Genomic DNA, 20,017 nt, shown 5'->3' on the forward strand with positions numbered 1-20,017 from the left:
CAACCCCAGGGCATCAATGTGGACTTCAACAGTTTCCTCATTTCCCCTTCCCCCACCTCACCCTAGTTCTAAACTTCCAGCTCAGTAACTGTCTCCATGACTTGTCCGGACTTGTCCGACCTGCCTAACTCCTTTTCCACCTATCCACTCCACCCTCCCCTCCCTAACCTATCACCTTCAACTCCTCCCCCACTCCCCCCATTGTACTCTATGCTACTCTCTCCCCAACCCCACCCTCCTCTAGCTTATCTCTCCACGCCTTTATTCCTGATGAAGGGCTTTTGCCCAAAACATCGATTTCACTGCTCGTTGAATGCTGCCTGAACTGCTGTGCTCTTCCAGCACCACTAATCCAGAATTTGGTTTCCAGCATCTGCAGTTATTGTTTTTACCGCGTGGGAAATCATGTCTAACAAACTTGATTGACTTTTTTGAAGTAGGAACAAAGAGGATTGATGAGGGCAGAGCAGTAGGCGTGATTGATATAGACTTGTGTAAGGCGTTCAACAAGGTCCCTCACGGTTAACTGGTTAGCAAGGTTAGGTTTCATAGAATACAGGGAGAACTAGCCATTTGGACACAAAACTTGCTCAAAGGTAGAAGACAGAGGGTGTTGAAGGGGGATTGCTTTTCAGACCGGAAGCCTGTGACCAGTGGTGTGCCACAAGGATTGATACTGGGTCCACTATTGTTCATCATTTATATAAACTGGCATTACGATGGCTTGGTGGTTAGCACTGCTGCCTCATCACCTGGGCCCCAGGTTCAATTCCAGCCTTGGGAGACTGTGTGTGGGGTTTGCACATTCTCCCAGTGTCTGCGTGGGTTTCCTCTGGGCGCTCCTGTTTCCTCCCACAGTCCAAAGATGTGCAGGTCAGGTGAATTGGCCATGCTAAAATTGCCCATAGTGTTAGGTGCATTAGTCAGAGGTAAATGGGTCTGGATGGGTTACTCTTCAGAAGGTCAGTGTGGACTTATTTGGCTGAAGGGCCTGTTTCCACACTGTAGGGAATCTAAATGATTTAGATGTGAACACAGGAGGTACAGTTAGTAAGTGTGCAGATGACACCAAAATTGGAGGTGTAGTGGACAGCGAAGAGGATTACCTCACAGTTCAACAGGATCTTGATCAGATGGGCCAATGGACTGAGGAGTGGCAGGTGAAGTTTAATTTATATAAACGAGAGGAGCTGCATTTTGGAAAAGCAAATCAGAGCAGGCTTTTTACACTTAATGCTTATAAGAATTCAGCCTAGCAAGGATTGTACGGCACCATGTTCTATGTGGGCCTATATTGTGTAATCAAAACTGAACTCCACTGTGCAAGTTGCACTGTTTGTATGTTGAATGAATACGGATTAACACAATGGCAATGAGTTCCAATTGCTGTGTGCATGGAGAGAAGCTTCAACAATGTGTATTTTTCCACCAATACACTTTAAACTGTATTCCTTCATTGACAGTGGGTCAAACTTCTGGACTTCTTAACCTACTGCTTGTCATTATCACAAAACTGTGTGCTTTGTCTGAGTAGCCTTGCACCACATTCAAAGACTCTAAGTGCCCAGCTATGCCAGTATAACCCACACTTGGAAAAAGACAGAGTGAAATCTTTCTGGGACCCGAGTGACTTGGGTTCTCATAAAATTTGCGATAAAATGTCCAGAAAGGCCTATCGCAATGTCATAAAAATATATGAAATACAAAACACGAAATAGGAAAAAACAGGAGTAGGCCACTTAGTCCCTCAAGCCTGCTCCTCCATTCTATGAGGGCATACCTCATCTGCCACAAACCTCCAATCCTCTTTCATGCCAGCTCCTCATACCCCTACACTCCTTTAAATACTCAGTCATAGAGTCAGAGATTATAGCATGGAAACAGACCCTTAGGTCCAACACATCCATGCCAATCAGATATCCTAAATTAATCTAGTCCCATTTACCAGCACGTGGCCCATATCCCTCTAAAAGATATAGCCCTCATAATTCTCTGGAGTAGAGAATTCAAAACATTCACTATCTTCTGTGGAAAAAAAATTCTTTATATCTCAGTTTTAAATGAGCATCCCTTTATTCTGTAACTTTGGCCCCTAGTTCAAGATACTTCCACGTTCTCACCATCTAACCCGTCAAGCTCCCTCAAAATCTTGTATACTTCAATAAAATCACCCTTCACTCCAAATTCTAATGATTAAAGGTCTAAACTATTTAGCTGTTTCTGATAGGTTTGGACCTTCAGACCAGGAATCAGCCCAGTGAATCTTTTTGAACGACCTCCAATGCTAGTATATCCATTCCTAAATACGGGGACCAAAACTGTACACAATACTACACATACAGCTTCACCAACATCCAATACAGTTGTAATAAGAGTTGTGTATTTTAAAATTCCAACCAACTAAACAATCGAACTCAAAATTCCATTTACCTTCTTAATTACTTGGTGCACCTGCAAACCAATATTTTGTGCTTATTACGTAAGATGACTCAGATCCCTCTGTCTTACTTCTTTTTGGAGTCTGCTTTTTGATTCTGCCTACCACAGTACATTACCTCACAGTGCACTTTTCTACATTAAACTCCACCAGCCAAGTTTTTGCACTTTAAACTATCTATATCCGCATGCCAATTCTTTATATCCTCATCACAACACACTCTCCACCTATTTCTGCATTACCAGTAAGTTTAAATATATCACGTCCTACCATTATATGAATAATGGTGAGGGAGTAAAGTCATCATTGTCCCACCAGACAATAGGACTTGCTCATTAGAAAGAGATGACTGGAGGTAGTTTAACCTCGGGTGAGGGGAGAGATTCAGGAGAGCCTATGCATCTCAAACCAGCCATTCAACCTACTGAGCTAACCAATTCTCTCCTTGCATTCCCATTATTAAAATAGATGGTAAATAATTGAGGGCCCAAGTCTGATCCTCATGATCATGCATAAGTTACAACTGTCTAAATAAAGTGTGGCCTAATTAAATGCCTTCTGGAAATCCAAACACTGCATTCATTGGTTTCACTTTTACACACTGCTCATTATATGTTGGGAGCAACTTGCATCTTTTATTCATTTGTTAAATCGTGAGTTGAGTTTCTCACTAAGCATCAGTGAGTTGCCTGTTAAGAGGATTATAGCTTGTTAAAAGCTTTTTATTTATTAAACAACTCACTCATTTGTATTCAACTCCCTATCTTACCAAGTGCACTGAACAAGCTAGACATTAAGAATTCTCAACATTGATATCAGAGTAGTTTAGATTAGATAAGATTCCCTACAGTGTGGAAACAGGCCCTTCAGCCCAACCAGTCCACACCGACCCTGCGAAGAATAACCCACCCATACCCATTTCCCTCTGACTAATGCACCTAACACTATGGGCAATTTAGCATAGCCAATTCACCTGACCTACACATCTTTGGACTGTGGGAGGAAAGCGGAGCATCCGGAGGAAACCCACGCAGACTCAGGGAGAATGTGCAAACTCCACTGAGACAGTCACCCGAGGCTGGAATTGAACTTGGGACCCTGGTGCTGTGAGACAGCAGTGCTAACCACTGAGCCACCCATACCTGGCAATTTTAACTCATTATTTGTTAAGGACCTCAATGTAGGATACCAGGTTCCAACATCTCAGGGTACACTCTCCTTATCCACAGACATTAGCATCAGCTGGCAATTTACTAATGCTCATGGTAAATTTCCAATCCTCATACAGTATGCTTCTGCACTTGAATATTGCCCTGGCGCACAAGGACGTGTATGTGTTCATGAACACACAACCACCTCATGGCCTGGAATAGGTTGTATCCATAACCTGTTCACCTTTACACTTACTGAGCCTACTCAAATGATCACAGCTTCCCTGCCTTGCATCCCCTGAACCAGAGATACCAGCTCAAAACACTGCTGTATCATTTAGCGCAGTTACAAAGCCAGGATGCTTGTCACAACGGTCAGCAATCCTCAGTCAAATCAAGGGAGATAGGACTTTCTCAGGGGTGCTTAAACAGTGAGTTAAGGGCAGTCTCTGATATTAGTCCAGAGGCTTAACGCAGTCAGTGAGCCACTTGGAGATGATTGAGTCAGGATGCTCGCCCCGTAAAAGGGTCACGCAATTACACACCGCCTTGACACTTATTGCCCTATATGAGGTGGTTTTTCCTCTTATAATGAGTGGCAGGAATGAAGGGAAATGAAAGTAGGTTGCACAGCTGTTACTTTTAGTGCAGGTGGACATGCATCTTGAGAAACGAAAGCTGTTACAGGTAATAGTTGAGAATGGTAAAGCATGGTGAAGGTAGGTACAATAGCATAGAATATAGTAGCCATGGTCTTCACTGCTGTCACTGGGGGGAAAAAAAAAGAGGAAAACCCAACTATGCACCACCGCACCCAACAAGCACTCAAGGACTATGCCTGCAAAAATGGACTGAATTTTCCATGGAACTATGCAAAGCTGCACAATGGCCTTTAAAAAGATGGCAGAGCACACAGGAAACTAGTCAATTTTGAGATATCTGAGTAGCGAGATATTCAGTGAATGGAATATGGGAAGAGATGCTAGAATCAGAATTGAGAGAGGTGTCACAGGGGTGGGGGCAGGTAGTGAATTTGGTAAAATATAGGGAGGCGACCCATAGGACCTTGTGGCATGAAACACTGCAAAAACCCATGGCAACTAGGACTTTAAAACAAATCAAGATTCAACCCAAAAAGATAATGTCAATTTTAGAACTAGCACCTTAAGCACATGACAGTAGAACACATAGAACATTACAGCGCAGTAAACACCCTTCAGCCCTCAATGTTGCACCATCTTGTGAAACCAATCTGAAGCCCATCTAACCTACACTATTCCATTAACATCCATGTACTTACTTCCGTACTTTCAAATACATAAAACTTAGGTGCTGCCAGAATAGCAAAAGACCTGATGTCTTCATTAATCAGGCCTATAATAAAGATATTGTTTGAAAAGTGTAACCTGATCATGAAAATGAGCAACCAAAGTATTTTCTAAATTTCAGAACATTAATTGCTCCTTGTTTCTGGGCATTTAAATGCAATTCACTACCAGAAGCATCAATATGGCGACTGAACACACCAACCTTATATTTCTAATTACAAAAAAAAGTCATCAAATTTTAAAGCATTCTACCTGGGGATTGAATTCCAAGCTTGTATACGTTGTAAATCAGTAAGCAGCCTTGAACATTGTTAGTACCAATAGCCTAGTCATTTTTGAAAGGCCAACCACCTACAGCAAACTGGCTGACTGGTTTTACTAAATTGCTTAACATGTAATACAAAACTGATTTGAGTCAGAACTCAATCATTTCAGCAAAATCAGATATTTTCTGCCAAGGGCAGGGAGAAAGTCATGGTGAGCTGGGAGAGCACAGATGAACAATTGACACTTAAATGTACCTGCAGTGTACAGACAAAGCCAGTGATACAACCAAATGGTTATACTCACTTGGGGAATAAAATTAACAGTTGCTCTTTGGCATAACCTCTAATTCCTGCCCCGCTATGTAACTATTGTCAGTTTGTAACTATTGCTTTATTCCTGATGAAGGGCTTTTGCCCGAAACGTCAATTTTACTGCTCCTCGGATGCTGCCTGAACTGCTGTGCTCTTCCAGCACCACTAATCCAAAAACTATTGTCAGTAGGCAGACAGCTAGTGTGGATTATTGGCCTATGCTGTATTCGTCCTCTGCAGGCTAGCCAAACCCACTTACCCTAAAACGACAGATTGAAGCTTCTATTTGGAGTGTGCACATGCATGGGTTCTCTCACTGACCTCTTCCACTGAAGTCAGATGAAGCATGTCTTTGATGATGAATGAAGCCCAAAAAAGCCAACGTTGCCGGTGTGTTGGTATAGTTCAGCTACACAGATTCATAATGAATATTTTTTATGTAAGTCAAAGGGAAATAGGAAGACAGGGTGGAATGGATAGAAATATGCGCCAAGACTTCAGGTTCGAATAATAGTGTGTACCACTAATATTATCTTGAAATATGCAGGATTTTATTGTTATAACATAGTAAAAGGCATTTTGAGATTCCTTTCTTCATACAGTGCTCTGTACCTAACCGAAGCCACGCACTTTACTACTCTGGCACTTAATATTTAGAGTTGCTAATCCAGTCCTATCATATCTCAGGTAGAGATGTAGCTGAAGAGTTAAATGGTTATTCAGAATGTAGTGGAGTTAGAATGTCCAGGATGTTTCATGTAAACGTATAATCTACTCTTGACTTATCTCTCGACAGGTTGCTTGTCGTCTTACTATCAGTTACAGTTGTCATCCTCATTTAGCCACTGAATAGTTGCAAGGCAGTTTCAGATTTAATAATTAACCTAACTCGCTACATCAAGGCTCATAACAGGTGGTAAGTGACATGGATAGAGAATGGATTCATGGGCAGCAAACAAGTTGGAAGGGGCTCCTTTTCAGGTCTGTGACCTGTGGCCAATGGGGTTCCACAAGGATCAGTTCTGGGACCACAATTGCTTAAAATATATATTAATGACTCACAGGAAGGAAATGCACGTATTGTAGACAAATTTGCAGACGATACTGAAATAGATGGAAAAGCAGGTTGTTGCAGGAATACAAACTGCTTACAAAATGATATTAACTGGTTAAATAAATTGGCAAAAAGTTGTAGTATAATGTGCAAAACTGAAATTGTTCATTGTTGAAGGGAGAACAAAAAGTACAGAATATTATTTAAATGGATAAAAACTGCATAAAGCTGCAACACAAAAGGAACTTCAGGGTACTTGTACGTAAAACACACAGGTACAGCAGGTAATCAGGAAGGCTAATGGAATATTGGTCCTTATTTCAAAGGGTTTGGAATATAAGAGTACGGAGTCTTAGTGCAACTTTGCAAGCTGCTGAAGATCATATTGGATTACTGACAGCAGTTCTGGTCCACTTATTTAAAGGGAAGAAATCATCTCAATGGAGGCAGTTTAAAAGGAAAGATAATCTCTGGTATGGAGGGATTGCCTTGTGAGCAAAGGCTTAACTGGTTGGAACTCTAGTCACTGGAGTTAAGAAGATTCTCTCTCAATGAAACTTAACGGATCCTTAAGGGACTGGACAACATAAATGCTGAGAGGACATTTACACTCATGGGAGAGTCTAGGACCACAGGACATAGTCTCAGAATAAAGTGCCAAGATTAGAGTGGTGCTGGAAAACCACAGAAGATCAGGCAGCATCCGAGGAGCAGGAAAATCGATGTTTAGGAATATCTTGATGAAGGGCGATTGCAGGGGGAAAAAAATAAACAACATTGCGGGCTCCTCAGATGCTGCCTGACCTGCTGTGCTTTTCCAGCACCACTCTAATCTTGACTCTAATCTCCAGCATCTGCAGTACCCACTTTCACCTCAGAATAACGTGCCCCAATTTAAGACTGAGATGAGGAAGAATTTCATCATTCATAGGGTTGAGTGCCTTTAAAACTCCTTGCTAGAGAGAACTGTGGGGGCACAGTCCTTGTGTATATTTCAGGCAGAGATGGATAGGTTCTTGATCAGAAGAATCAAGGGTTATAGGGGAAGAGCAGGAAAATGGATAAGAGGAATGTCAGATTACCCATGATCCTATTCAATGGGAGCACAGCCTACTCCTGTTCCTCTTTATTGTCCTATTAATAAGGACAGCATTCATATACTACTGGACTTCAACCCTAGTTAAGATGCAAGTTGGCAACTTTTTTAGAAGAAGAATGAAGGGGAGAATATTGGTGAGAACTTGTCAGAATATGTTCAACAGATTTGGTTTATTACAGAGAAGTCTGAATCACCAACAGGTCTAAGTGTGCAGTAAAATCTTATATCATTCAATAAGATTATGGCTGATCTTCAACCTTAGTCCACCTGCAACCGTTTCCTCATGTGCTTTGATACCTTTACAACTAAGACTAAGGTTTTTTAGCCAAAGCTGAAACATTACTTCTACCCCTCATTTAAGTCCTCTGGTCAGTATTCAATTAGTCTCTTTGGTTGAAATATCATGAACAGGTACTTAAAATTATGACATATCTGGACTTCCACCTCAAATCTCTTTGAAACTCACTGATCATAAGTGATACCAATACCTAACAAGGAGGCTGTTTAAAAATGGCTTTGCTATTAATCTACAAAGCCTGGGAAAAATCAACCCTCTTAAAAAATGAGAAGTAATTTCATTATATGTTTTAACTAGGATGTTACAACTATATTAAAAATCAAAATACAAGATAAATTCATATTTGGCGATAATGTATTTGCATTTAGTAACAATTAATTTGCAACATTACTGGATTTAAGAATGATTGGAAAAATAACGAACTAAAATCTGATTTTTGTGTGTGCGCATGCTGTGTGTGTACGTGTTAATTAAAGGTTACTGACAAGCCACTTCAAGCCCTGAACCAAATCAGGTTAACTACTAATAGGCAAACAAAATTTGGACTGCAATTGTCTCTTCAAGAAATAGCAATTATGACACGATGAACGAAAACAAAATTAGAAATTGCTGAAAAATCTCAGTATCTCTCTGGCAGCATTTGTGGAGAGAAATCAGAGTTAATGTTTTAGGTTGAGTCACTGTTCTTCAGAACTAAAGATTATGAATATTTGGTTTTGAGATTTAAAAGTGCAAAGATGAATAAATTGACAGTTTTCCCTCAAGTATTTCATCCTACCATTTGCCTGCCATCACAGTGTAAATGCTAAACTCTTCATTAGTCAATGGGAACAGACAGAACTAAAACTGGCATGTCAATTGAAATTTAAATTGTATCAAACTATTTAGTCAGTTTCAACCTAGTAACCATTTAAATTCATGACAATTTCAATAAACCCACCAATTAAATAGCTCATATTCTCACTAGGGAACAGAGAGTTCATTACTATACAGTTTCAACATCAGCTCAGCAGCTGCTTCAACATTTAACAACCTCAACCTGATGTTTTGCTGCTATTTTTATTTGCACTATTTAAAAAGAAATGACATTGCAGTTAAGAAACACTAAAACGGGAAATAAATTATTCCACCCACAATAAAAAGGACATACACATAGAAGAAAATGTTGTCAGGCTTATAATTAAAGAATCTGTGACCAAGAGGCACAATGGTACCTTTCAAAGGGTCGGCTTCACATTTCAAATATTGGAATGGACTTTGGTTCCTGTCCTTTCTAGAAATGTTTAAGAGCATTGGTACTGCTTATGTGAAAAGCTTCATTTCAGACAACAGTTCCAAGTTTACTACAACTTGCATTTATGTAGCATCTTTAAAACAATAAGACATTTCAAAGCATTTCACAGAGACATTACAAAATAGATAATGTCATTGAGACATAAAAGACAATATTAAGACCAGATGACCTGCCAAAGCCTGGTAGGCTTTAAGGAGTGTCTTAAGGGAGAAAGCAGTAGAGACAGAGGGTGGTTCAGGTAGGGAACTCCAGAGTGTGGGCCCAGAGAATTGAAGACGCCAATAGCGGATCAATTAAAATCAAGGATGCTTAAGATTCCAAAATTAGAAGAGCACAAAAGGATTGTAAATTTGAAGGAGGTTAAAGAGTTATCAAAGGACCTAAGGCCAGGGAGGCTATGAGAATGCAAAGATAAAGAATTGAAATTAATGCACTATTCAACCAAGAGCCGATATACTTTATATCACTGTATATTAAATTTCCTCAATCAAAATACATAGTTAGGCATTTACTCACTGTCTAACTTACTCACCCCTTAACCAATTTCATCTCACAGATATACATGGTTACATGTGCCTTATATGTTAGCACAAAGGAACAAGTAGGCAATATGGGTGGCATTGCCCAGAAACTGGATGGGAAGTAACCAGCACCTAGTGACCAATGAACAGGAATGGATCCTCCTGTACAAACACCACAGATTTAGAGCTTTTAACCTGCACATTAGTTGATACCTATGTCGGGAGTACTTTTCAAAGTATCAACATATACACTTATCTATGATAGGCCAGTGCACAGAGGGCGAGTGGACGAACAGCATTTGATGTAAGTTAGGACATCAGATTTTTGGATGATTTCAAGTTCACAGCCAGGAGTGAATTAGGATAGTCAAGTCCAGAGTTAACAAAGATATGGCTGAGGGTTTCAGCAGCTGAACAACTGGGCAGGAGTGAAGATGAGCACTGTTATGGAGCTGGAAACAGAACACATTATAGATGTCAAAGCTATAAAATTTAACTAGATTGTCTGCCATAACCATTCTGACTAGAAAATCTTCTTCATTGTTTTGTATTTATCCAATTAGTATCTCTGGTACACACTTAATTACTGATTGATCCCTGACAATCTGCATCAGATACAGATGTCCCTCTTGTTGAAAGTAAGCACACATCTGTAAATTATTGCAACAAGCATCACTGTTGAAGACACAGAACATTCTGTTACTATGCAAAAGGTCACGCACGACAAAGTATTCTTTTTGGTTACAAGCTGCTCCATCCCTCAAACTGTCATGGTTGTAAGAAGAGTGATTATAAATTAGAATTCTTATGCCAATTGTTTTCTCTCCATGCTAAAAGTATACTTTTAATGGCTGCTTCTTATTTGTATCCTTCTAGTCTTTTGGCAACAGAGTAAGCAGGACAATTCAGGGATAAGAAAGGCAGCAGGCCATTGAGACTCTTGAGGCTAATCAGTCAGGCCACGGGGGTTTAAATCATATAACCACTTCATTTACCTCCTACTGATGCATTTCATTTGACACCCACATGTAGCAGCATCAATGGTGAACATTTGAACCTGCCCTTTCAGGGACTTTTGGGGTGGGGTGGGGTGGGGTGGGGTGAGAAGGGGAGGGGGGAAAAAAACAAAGAGGGTGAGGTGGTGTGTGGTGTGGGGTGTGTGTATGGCAGAGGAGGATACGACCTTTTGTATGGCCTTTCAACCTGGTTCTAAATTTTAATGATTGCTGATGTCCTTTCGTTCACAAACTCAAGTCATTTTGAAAGTCTTCATGATATAGAGTCCTAGAGATGTACAGCATGGAAACAGACCCTATGGTCCAACTCGACTATGCCAACCAGATATCCTCACTTAATCTAGTCCCATTTGTCAGCACTTGGCCCATTTCCCTCTAAATCCTTCCTATTCATATACCCATCCAGATGCCTTCTAAAATGTTGTAATTGTACCAGCCTCCTCCACTTCCTCAGGCAGCTCATTCCATACACACATCACCCTCTGTGTGAAAATGTTGCCCCTTAGGTCCCTTTTATATCTTTCCCCTCTCATGCTAAACCTATGCCTTCTAGTCTGGACTCATCCCACCCCAGGGAAAAGACCTTGGCTATTCACTATCCATGCCCCTCATTTTATAAACCTCTATACAGGTCACCCCTTAGCCTCGGATAGTCTAGAGAAAATAGCCTCAGCCTATTCAGCCTCTCTTGATAGCTCAAACCTTCCAACCCTGGAAAAGATTTGTAAGGATGTTGCAAGTTTCACAATACCCTCCCTATAGGAGGGAGACCAGAACTGCACACAGTATTCTTAGTCTAAACTATGTTGGTTACAGAATTTGACAGAATAAACTAAATTAATTTTACTGTCTTTGAAATGAATGTCATTCAACCAAGATGCCAGATGCCCAAGAAGTGGAGTGAAATGATCGTGGCATAATTCAATCAGAATAGGTTAATTTCTGACCTCTAAAATATCAGTCTGTTTCATAGAATGTTGTTTATATTTTTTTTTAAACAGTATAGTTGTATAAAGACACAGTTTGTTTCTCATTCCCCCCCTCCTCTAACCACTTGAGACAAGGTCAGTGGATGTCGGTGATAACTGTTCGATTGATTATTGGGGGAGATGACTGGAATTTTTCTTTTCAAAGATGATCATTACCTTAGTGCTTGGAGACAAAAGACCATAGGGCATAAGATAGAGGAAAAGAATTAGGCCCTTCAGTCTGCTCCATTATCTGATACTTTCCAGCTAAGTTGAGTTGTCATCCAGATCCTGCTAAAATCTGTGCCATGTGTTTCTTTATCAGCTGTACCATGGGTGGATCTGAACATGGGTACTTAATAAAATTTCACTTTTGTTGAAGATGATTACATCAAAGATGCTTTCCAAATTAATCCACAAGGGTAGTGTTTGAGACTCAACCATTTTCAGCTTGTAAAATGATTCTACCCTCAAAAATAGTGTCTGAACTGGGTATATTTGCTGATGATTGTGCAATGATTAGCACCATTTGTAACTCATTAGGTATTGGCCTCATCTCTGTCGAGATGCAGCATTCAAGTTTGGCTGATGAATGAAGGTAAATTTGTACATCATCATTTCCACTGAGAGAGAATCCAACCACCTTCACTTGATAGTCAATAGCAGTACACTACTGCTGAATTCCCCACCATTGACATCCTGGAGATTATTCTTGACCATAAACGGAACTGGGCTAATCATATGCAGGAGTAGAAGAGGAGGCTGGGAATTCAAATGGCAAATAACTCTCATCCTAACGCCTGAAAGCCTGTCCATAGTCTAAAAGGCACAACACGAGAGTGTGATAAAATACTCTGCACTGGCTGAACGGATGTAATGGCATCAACAAGCTCAACATCATCAAAATCAAACCAGTCCACTTGATTAGCGCCCAATCATTAAATTAATTATTCACATTTTCACCAATGCACAATGGCAGCAATGCATACTATCCATATGATAGACTGCAGCAAGTGATTTCTAAACTCAAACTCTACATCAATCAGGAAAAAGTGTGTGTGAATAACACCACCTGCAAATTTTGCTCCAAGCCACACAACATTCTTATTTGAAATGATATTACAAATCCTTGAGTGTTGTGGAAGATTCTGGCAGTCCCTTCTTGACAGCAGAATTGGTGTACTTGCATCAGATGGATTATAGCAGTTCAGTTTCAAGGGTAATTAAAGAATGGTCAATGAATGCTGCACATGGCAGTGACACCCAAACACCATGAAAGATTGTAACAAAAATAGCAGGTCAGACCAAGTTACAGACTTCATCCTTAGCAGAAGCAAGAGAAAAAAAATACATACATTGAATTGTTTGATGAATTAGTCCTTATACTATGAGCTACACATGAAGGAGGTCCATTTCCAAGATATATCTGTGACCTAAAGTTATCAATGGTAAATAGCTCTTGTTCTGAACATTACTGTTACAGTAACCATGTCCTCAACAGGCCTCATTAAAAACTCACTAATTCACAGGTCTATCAGAATTAAATTGGTTTCTAAATGTCACAAGAATATTTTTCAGTAGTTGTCTAATTGACTTGATAGTTTAGTGCTTACATCATTTCTGCAGGGAAAAAAATCTTTTCTACATCTCTGTCTCAACACAAACACAATTAGTCCTGAATTTCTGTTCTAAAATTTTCACACAAATCCTGTAGGTAAAAGGTCTAAAATATCATGAGGTTGCAAAAATAAATTTAAAATACAAAGTGATAAAAAGGCAAACCATGGGACAGCTTGTGAGCACAATGCCATCTTTCAAAGAACTAAACTGTATTAAGTTTTTGCAGTGCATTAAATTATTGAAACATGAGTTCAGCTTGGGCCATGCTTGCCCAATGTAATCAGCACAGAACATTGAGAGTGAATAATACTTAGAATATTGTCCAAAATGCATTATTTAGGCAACTTGATATTAAAACATTGCACAGCATGTCACTCAGAAAATAAAAGCACTAGCAGCAAAACTTTAGTGTGACGGTAGTCAAGGCAACAAGAAATGTATTGCAATTTGAAACGCTGAACTCTCACAACCTAGCACACATGTTAGACTTCTCATTCATCAGCCTTCATTATAACTCCATGCTCATTGCAGCAAACTTGAATTTCTTTTTGGTTTTCTTCTCTAGCAAAACTGTGAAAACATTGTTGACAAAAAATATCCAATTAAATGTTTTATTAATGGGTGGCTCTGGCTTCTGTTTAAATCTCCAATAATCTTTATGTAAATTATGCAGTAAAGGTTTTCACACCCAGTGAGCATCTTTGAGAACTAATGGAAGTTGACAGTTCTTATTGGTACAAATTAAGGTGTGAATGAAGTGTCCAAAGGCCCAACCATTTCCTGTATTGAGCACTGGAGTGACTGGAGGGAAACTGTTAAAGTAGCACAGAATATTTTTCTAAATTTAAGCAGATGTAAAGCTGTGAAACCAACAAGCAGATAGGATATAACAGATGCAGTGACACTTTTTAAAAATGTGTTCATTCACAGGATGGAAGCATCACAGGTCAGGCCAGCACTTCTTCTGCTGCTGACCCTTAAGAAACAGGTGATGCCTGTTAAACTGCTCTGGTTCACCTGGTGCAGGCACACAGTTAGGCAGAGAGTTCCAGGATTTTGAAACAATTAGGAAGGAACAGCCGATATATTTCTAAGTAAGGATGGCGTGTAAATAGGGGTACCTTGGAGACTGGTGGTGTTTCCATTCACCTGCTGCTCTTGTGCTTCCAGGTGATAGCAGTTGTGTGTTGAAGGAGGCTTGGTGCATTGCATCTTATATGTTGGGGCGTTTCACTGGTGTATGGAAAAGCTCTTTAAAAGTAGCAACATGAGGCCAATTAAGCAGTCTGCTTTGACCTGGATGATGGCGTTAAGCTTTTTGAGCGTAATTGGAAAGAATTCCCAGCCTCTAACCTTTTGTCGCCAGTTTTTCTGTACCTGGTCAAGTTAAGTTTTAGCCATGAGTGACTCCCAGGATATTAATGGTGAGGATTCGACCGTGGTAATGCCAATGAATACTAAGGGAGGGATTGTTTCCCTCCCCATCTTTGCCTGACATGAAAACATGGGGGAAAAAAAAGACAGCCTGCTATGGCTGAGATGGAGTGAGTGCAGCGAAACAACTAGTTAAACTGGGCACGCAGGAAAAGAGAAACTAGTACACAGTTTTATTTTTAAAATGAGTGAAAAGTGGAAAAGGTTTTCCAGTCTTTAAACTAAAACTGCAAGATATTTGATCACACATCCTCTGCAAAGATCCTTCTGGCTTTTTTTATGCTGACTTTTGTAGTTTACAATATAGATATAAAGAAAGACACCATTATTACACAAAAGAACAAAATAAAACTAATTCAAATGCTATAGCAGCACAAACACAGTGAGAAATGTACTGACTCTTTGATGTGCTTTTACAAAGGACGATACTATATCCAGATTGTCCTGACTAGTCAGTTATCCTCACAGTTATTCATTAGGAACATTGGTATGTTTATATACTGCAAATATATATTTTAGAAAGCCTAAGAACAGAGATGACAAACACCCAACAAGCATTTTTATAAAGTGCAGGAAGTAAGGCAAGGGGAATGGCATTATTTTTAATCTCACTGGATACAAAACATTAAAATGAATATCTACAAATCAAATTGCTGAAATAATGAGTGCACTGATGAGAAGTAACAGAAGTCTTTCAAAAGATAGCAAAAAATCAGCTCCAAGCTTTCTTCTAGAGATAAACAGCTGTGAACCTGTTTACTATATCTACAAATTTCTGAAAACAAATCTGTTCCTCAGATCTCCAAATTTTGCAAAACCAATGGCATCAGCACCCCAACCCTTTTTGAGTTCCACTAAATTCATGCACTTCATCCCATTTCAGCAAGGAGCGTTAGTCACAAGCGAGAAACAAATGTTGCAGCCTTCTTTAGAACAAACATTGATGTTTCAAAAGTTGAAAGGTGCTACATTCCTTTTGCAAGAGCACTTGATCACAATTTTTAAAAAATACACTGCAAGTGAGGAATGACGAAAGAGATGGCCACACAATCTTGCACATTGCTTTTGTTCATTCCACTTGCCATTCCTTCAAAAAGAGTCAACCAGAAATGAATATATACAATAATCCCCAATTTCACTGTTCAAAATTTTTGTCACTACAAAATCTGGTATAACTAATACTACCCAAACAACAGTGAACATATAAGTCACAGATAGTAGAACATGCGTTACGTAAATAACAAGATGCCTTGCTGTTCTACCAGAAAGCTGCAAATTTATTCCAACCAGTACCTGAACTAAACCCCAACTCATGTCACACAGTGGCATATTCATCCTGTGAACACGCAGCCAATTCATAATAAAATTCTTTCTGTAAACACTGACAGTGATTTAAAAAAAACACAGTAGAGAATCATACCAATTAAACGAATAGACAACAAAAATTTAATCTATTTTTAAAGGAAAAAAATTAAGGAAAGCACTGCACAAGTTCAACTGGTAATCTAACACTACCTGCCACACAAATTGATAAGGAACTGCAAATAGTGTAAACACAAGATGGGTACTTTAAGTACAGATTGCCCTTATCAGAAGTGAATGGTTGCTTGTAATATGCAGATTATCAATTGTTACATGTAACATGCCAGAAATCCTCAACTGACATAATAGTCACATACATTTGCTCACAACAAGCTAATTGAGTGGCAAAACTCATTTTTTTCCAAAGCAGTAGAAATGCATACATCTTCTCTTCACATGTAGTGTTTTGAATACTGTAGTTCCCTGTATCACAAAATGCACTTTTGTTCACAAATTATTAAAGCATATTTTGGATGTACTCTAACCAACTGAATGACAAAGCCAGACTTTGCTGTTGTGTACCATGACAAGGTTAGAATTAAAATGTTTTAGGAATTTTGCATCTGATTCAAGTAACTTTCTACATCCATGACCCTGACCACCGGGTTAGATTGCCTCATCACTCATTGGCTTACTATTTTTTCTTTCTTTAGAACCCCCCCTCCAAATAAAAAGACAGTGGACGTGAAAAAAAGCAGCATTTCAAGTTCCTCCATACGGATCTTAGTGTTAGGCCTGTCCACATCTGCCTTTTCATTGAATCCTTCTTAATTTCAATTAACGTTCTTAATTCAGTGCTTTAATAAGAGGTACCATCTAGTTAAATCATGTGGAAATACACATAGCCTGAAAGCGTTGGCGACATATTCAATGAGGGCCCTTCACATTCAACATCAAAAACAAGTGCTTGTTTTCATTTAAAGTGTACAAAGACTTAATTCAACATATTGCAAATAGCCACCCTGTCATACTTTGAACTCATTCATGTAACATGGGTGTCAGTAAATTTCATCTATCCCTGTGTAAAAACACAATGAGTGAAGCCAGGGAAATTTTTGACTGTTGCTCCTCATGCTGCTTCAGTTCCAAGGTTTTCAGGCCTCTTCCAAAATGCAACCAAGGATCACAACATATTTTTCAAATTAATTTTATTTTGTAAAACCATGCAGGACTTTTTCTTAAAAGCAGAAATCAATTTGGCAGGATTGCAGCTCAAAAAGGCCAAGAAAACATTGTAAGTTCAATATTAATATTTACATAATGCTCCCTGCACTTGGGGAGTTACTATGCATTGCCAAATAACAGGGTAGAAGGGATGGTCCATTAAAAAAATACTCCACATATGGAGACAGTGATCTGATACAGGTTTTTGTCCTGCACATTCATGATTTTACAATAGTTTTGTTCTGGTTGATTGTTCGTTCATTGGTTGTGTTGTGTGCAACTATTGTTGTATAATAATCTTGTGTTGCTGAAACTTGCAACTATATAAACAGGATAGTACAACATTACTCTATTGCTGTGGCATTCATGATTCTTTTTACAAAAATTAGAAGCCTGCATATTATCAGACTAATAAAGACTCCCTGTTTCCAGTACGACCTGTTGTTTTCATGAAGGAGTCAGTAAATTTTAAAACTGTTTCTGTATGCCTACTCTTGGCAAAACAAACTCTCTGTTTCTGTGTTCTTTAAAACCAGTCTTGTAAATCACCGACATTGGCTGATGAACACTGCTCTTTTCTCTGAGCACAAACATGCCAAAAGGCCCGACAACAAGTTTTAAAGACATAAGATCTCATTTCATTAACCCATACATATCAGCATGTTTTCAGATACAACAGAAAATGGTTTTAAATCATTCCAGAGGACCATGCATAAGGGACTAACAGTTACAAACCAGAAAAGACAGCAATGACTGGACTTCGAGCTTTAAGTATGGAACTTATTATCCAACACTGAACGCATTTGATGATGTTTACAAAAGAGATACAGACGTAAATAGTAAACTCTAGTTTTCATTTTTTTGAAGGGGGAGTGTTGTTTATATGCCACCACGTACAGTTAGAGCATGAAGGGATGCAGTCTCTTTGAACTGAAGTTTGGGAAATTTAAATCACGCACGCACACTAGCAAACAAAAGCCTGATCTCCTTTCCAGGTTTCAAACGAAGGGGGTACATGGTGCAAAAGAAAAGATTGACCACCCAAAGTCCTACCTCTGGGCAATCGCGGGCCTTGATGCCCAATCAATATTATTCATTTTTGAAGCAAAAAGGAAAGAGAGAGAATATTGGGTCGCAGCAAACGGTTCCCTACCTGCACAACAACTAGCACCATCACATTAGCCCCATTTCATCACCAAGCAACGCGCCAAATCTCTCCCACCACCGCCACACACCCCAAAACACAGCACCGAATCTCCGCCAAATTCTCGCCCCTGCCCAATCTCTGGGGGCATACTCCCAAAGCCAACGCCAAATCCGCCCACCCACCCGCCAAGCCGCCGGCCGATTACGCCCAATAGTACCCCGCACCCCGTTCCCCACCAAGTCCCCCGCCGGATCTCCGCCCAAACTCCGCCAGTCTCGCTCCCTTGGCCCTGGTCGGATCGCGCATTTTGTTTCATGCGGCCAACCAAAAAATCGGCGACACCATAGCCACAGCTTCCCTCAAAAAAAACACTCACTATTAAATCTTCCACTTTGTTTGTTGGGGGGGGGGCGGCGGGTGGGAAGAAAGAGGGAGAAGACTACGGCTGACAAAAAAAAAAGACCTTTCCCGGAAAATACAGGAGAAGATGAAAGGGAAATAAAACCGACACCCCCCTTGAAAAAGAAGAAACATTTTTTTTGTTTTATAAAACAACAGCTGACAGGAGATTGGGGGGGGGGGGGGCAGGCATAGCCGCCATGTTTCGCTCTACTTACGACATGGGAGACATGTTTAAGTTGCATTTTATTCCTCACTGTCTGGGCTGAGGTGCAGTGTGTGGAAGGGAGGAGGGAGAGAGGGGGTTAAAATCTCCTTACCTGCTCCTCCTGCTGCTCCCACCGCTGCGCTGAGGGGATACTAGGAGCTGAGCCGCCGCTACTCTGTAACTCTTTCTTGGCTACAATGTAACCAGCAGCGAAATGTAGCAAAGCCCAGCTTGGAGGCACAGGGAAGCCTCGACAGGGGCAGATCCGCCAAAGCACATGATCGCAAACGTCAGCAAGCACTATTTGCATACGATACCAGAAGCGGCTTTCTTCCTCTCGATGTGTCCGCGAGCGTTCCTTCTTCTGCACAAGTTTCTGCTGTCCAAGTCCCTCAGCCCTCTCCCTCCCGCTGAACTCTGCCCAGCACGTGTGCTGGATCCTTCCAGTACCGCAACCAGTAATGGGCAACAAAAGTGGTCAACTCCCATCCCAGGACGATAGAGTTCGCCCAACCATGTAAACAATTGGCCCTGTGCTCATTCTCAGCCAAACTCTCTGGATTTTGGAAGAGTGGGAGGCATCCCAGGTTCTGAAGTGGCTGGGTAGGTTGATGGCTGAGAGATTGCTGATGAAGAGCTTGTGCTCGACTCTCCTGCTCTTCAGGGATGCTGACTGACCAGCTGTGCTTTTCCAACACCACAACCTTTTGACTCTCATGTCCAGCGTCTGTAGATCTCACTTTCTCCTTGTTGAGAAATTGCTTCTGCTGTCCAGGGCATCTAAGGCACGGGGGCCCAGTGAAATGAGAAGTTCCTTCACTCAAAGGGTTGTGAAATTTGGAATTTTCAGCCCCAGGTTGTTATTGAACCCACCAAGGGCCAGGCTAGACAGATGTGAGGTCTGTCAACGAATATAGGTACAGACAGGAAGGTGAAGTT

The 20,017-nt window shown here is 40.3% G+C and overlaps 1 protein-coding gene across 17 annotated transcripts in view; it reads right to left on the bottom strand.

The window, feature by feature from the left end:
• zhx2a (zinc fingers and homeoboxes 2a) overlaps nucleotides 1–19,443 on the bottom strand; it is a 96,646-nt gene extending 77,203 nt beyond the window's left edge. For 13 of the 17 annotated variants that reach the window (XM_072570925.1, XM_072570907.1, XM_072570926.1 and 10 more), the window contains exon 1: nucleotides 19,191–19,442. The gene's annotated coding sequence lies outside the window, so the exon portion shown is untranslated. Of the gene's footprint in view, nucleotides 1–19,088; nucleotides 19,110–19,190 lie in introns of those variants that run through there. The other 4 variants (XR_011960703.1, XM_072570918.1, XM_072570931.1 and 1 more) reach the window with 2 other exon arrangements.
• Nucleotides 19,444–20,017: the final 574 nt, after the last annotated feature.

Source organism: Chiloscyllium punctatum, chromosome 5, assembly GCF_047496795.1.
Source record: "Chiloscyllium punctatum isolate Juve2018m chromosome 5, sChiPun1.3, whole genome shotgun sequence".
In the NCBI taxonomy this organism is placed as follows: domain Eukaryota; kingdom Metazoa; phylum Chordata; class Chondrichthyes; order Orectolobiformes; family Hemiscylliidae; genus Chiloscyllium; species Chiloscyllium punctatum.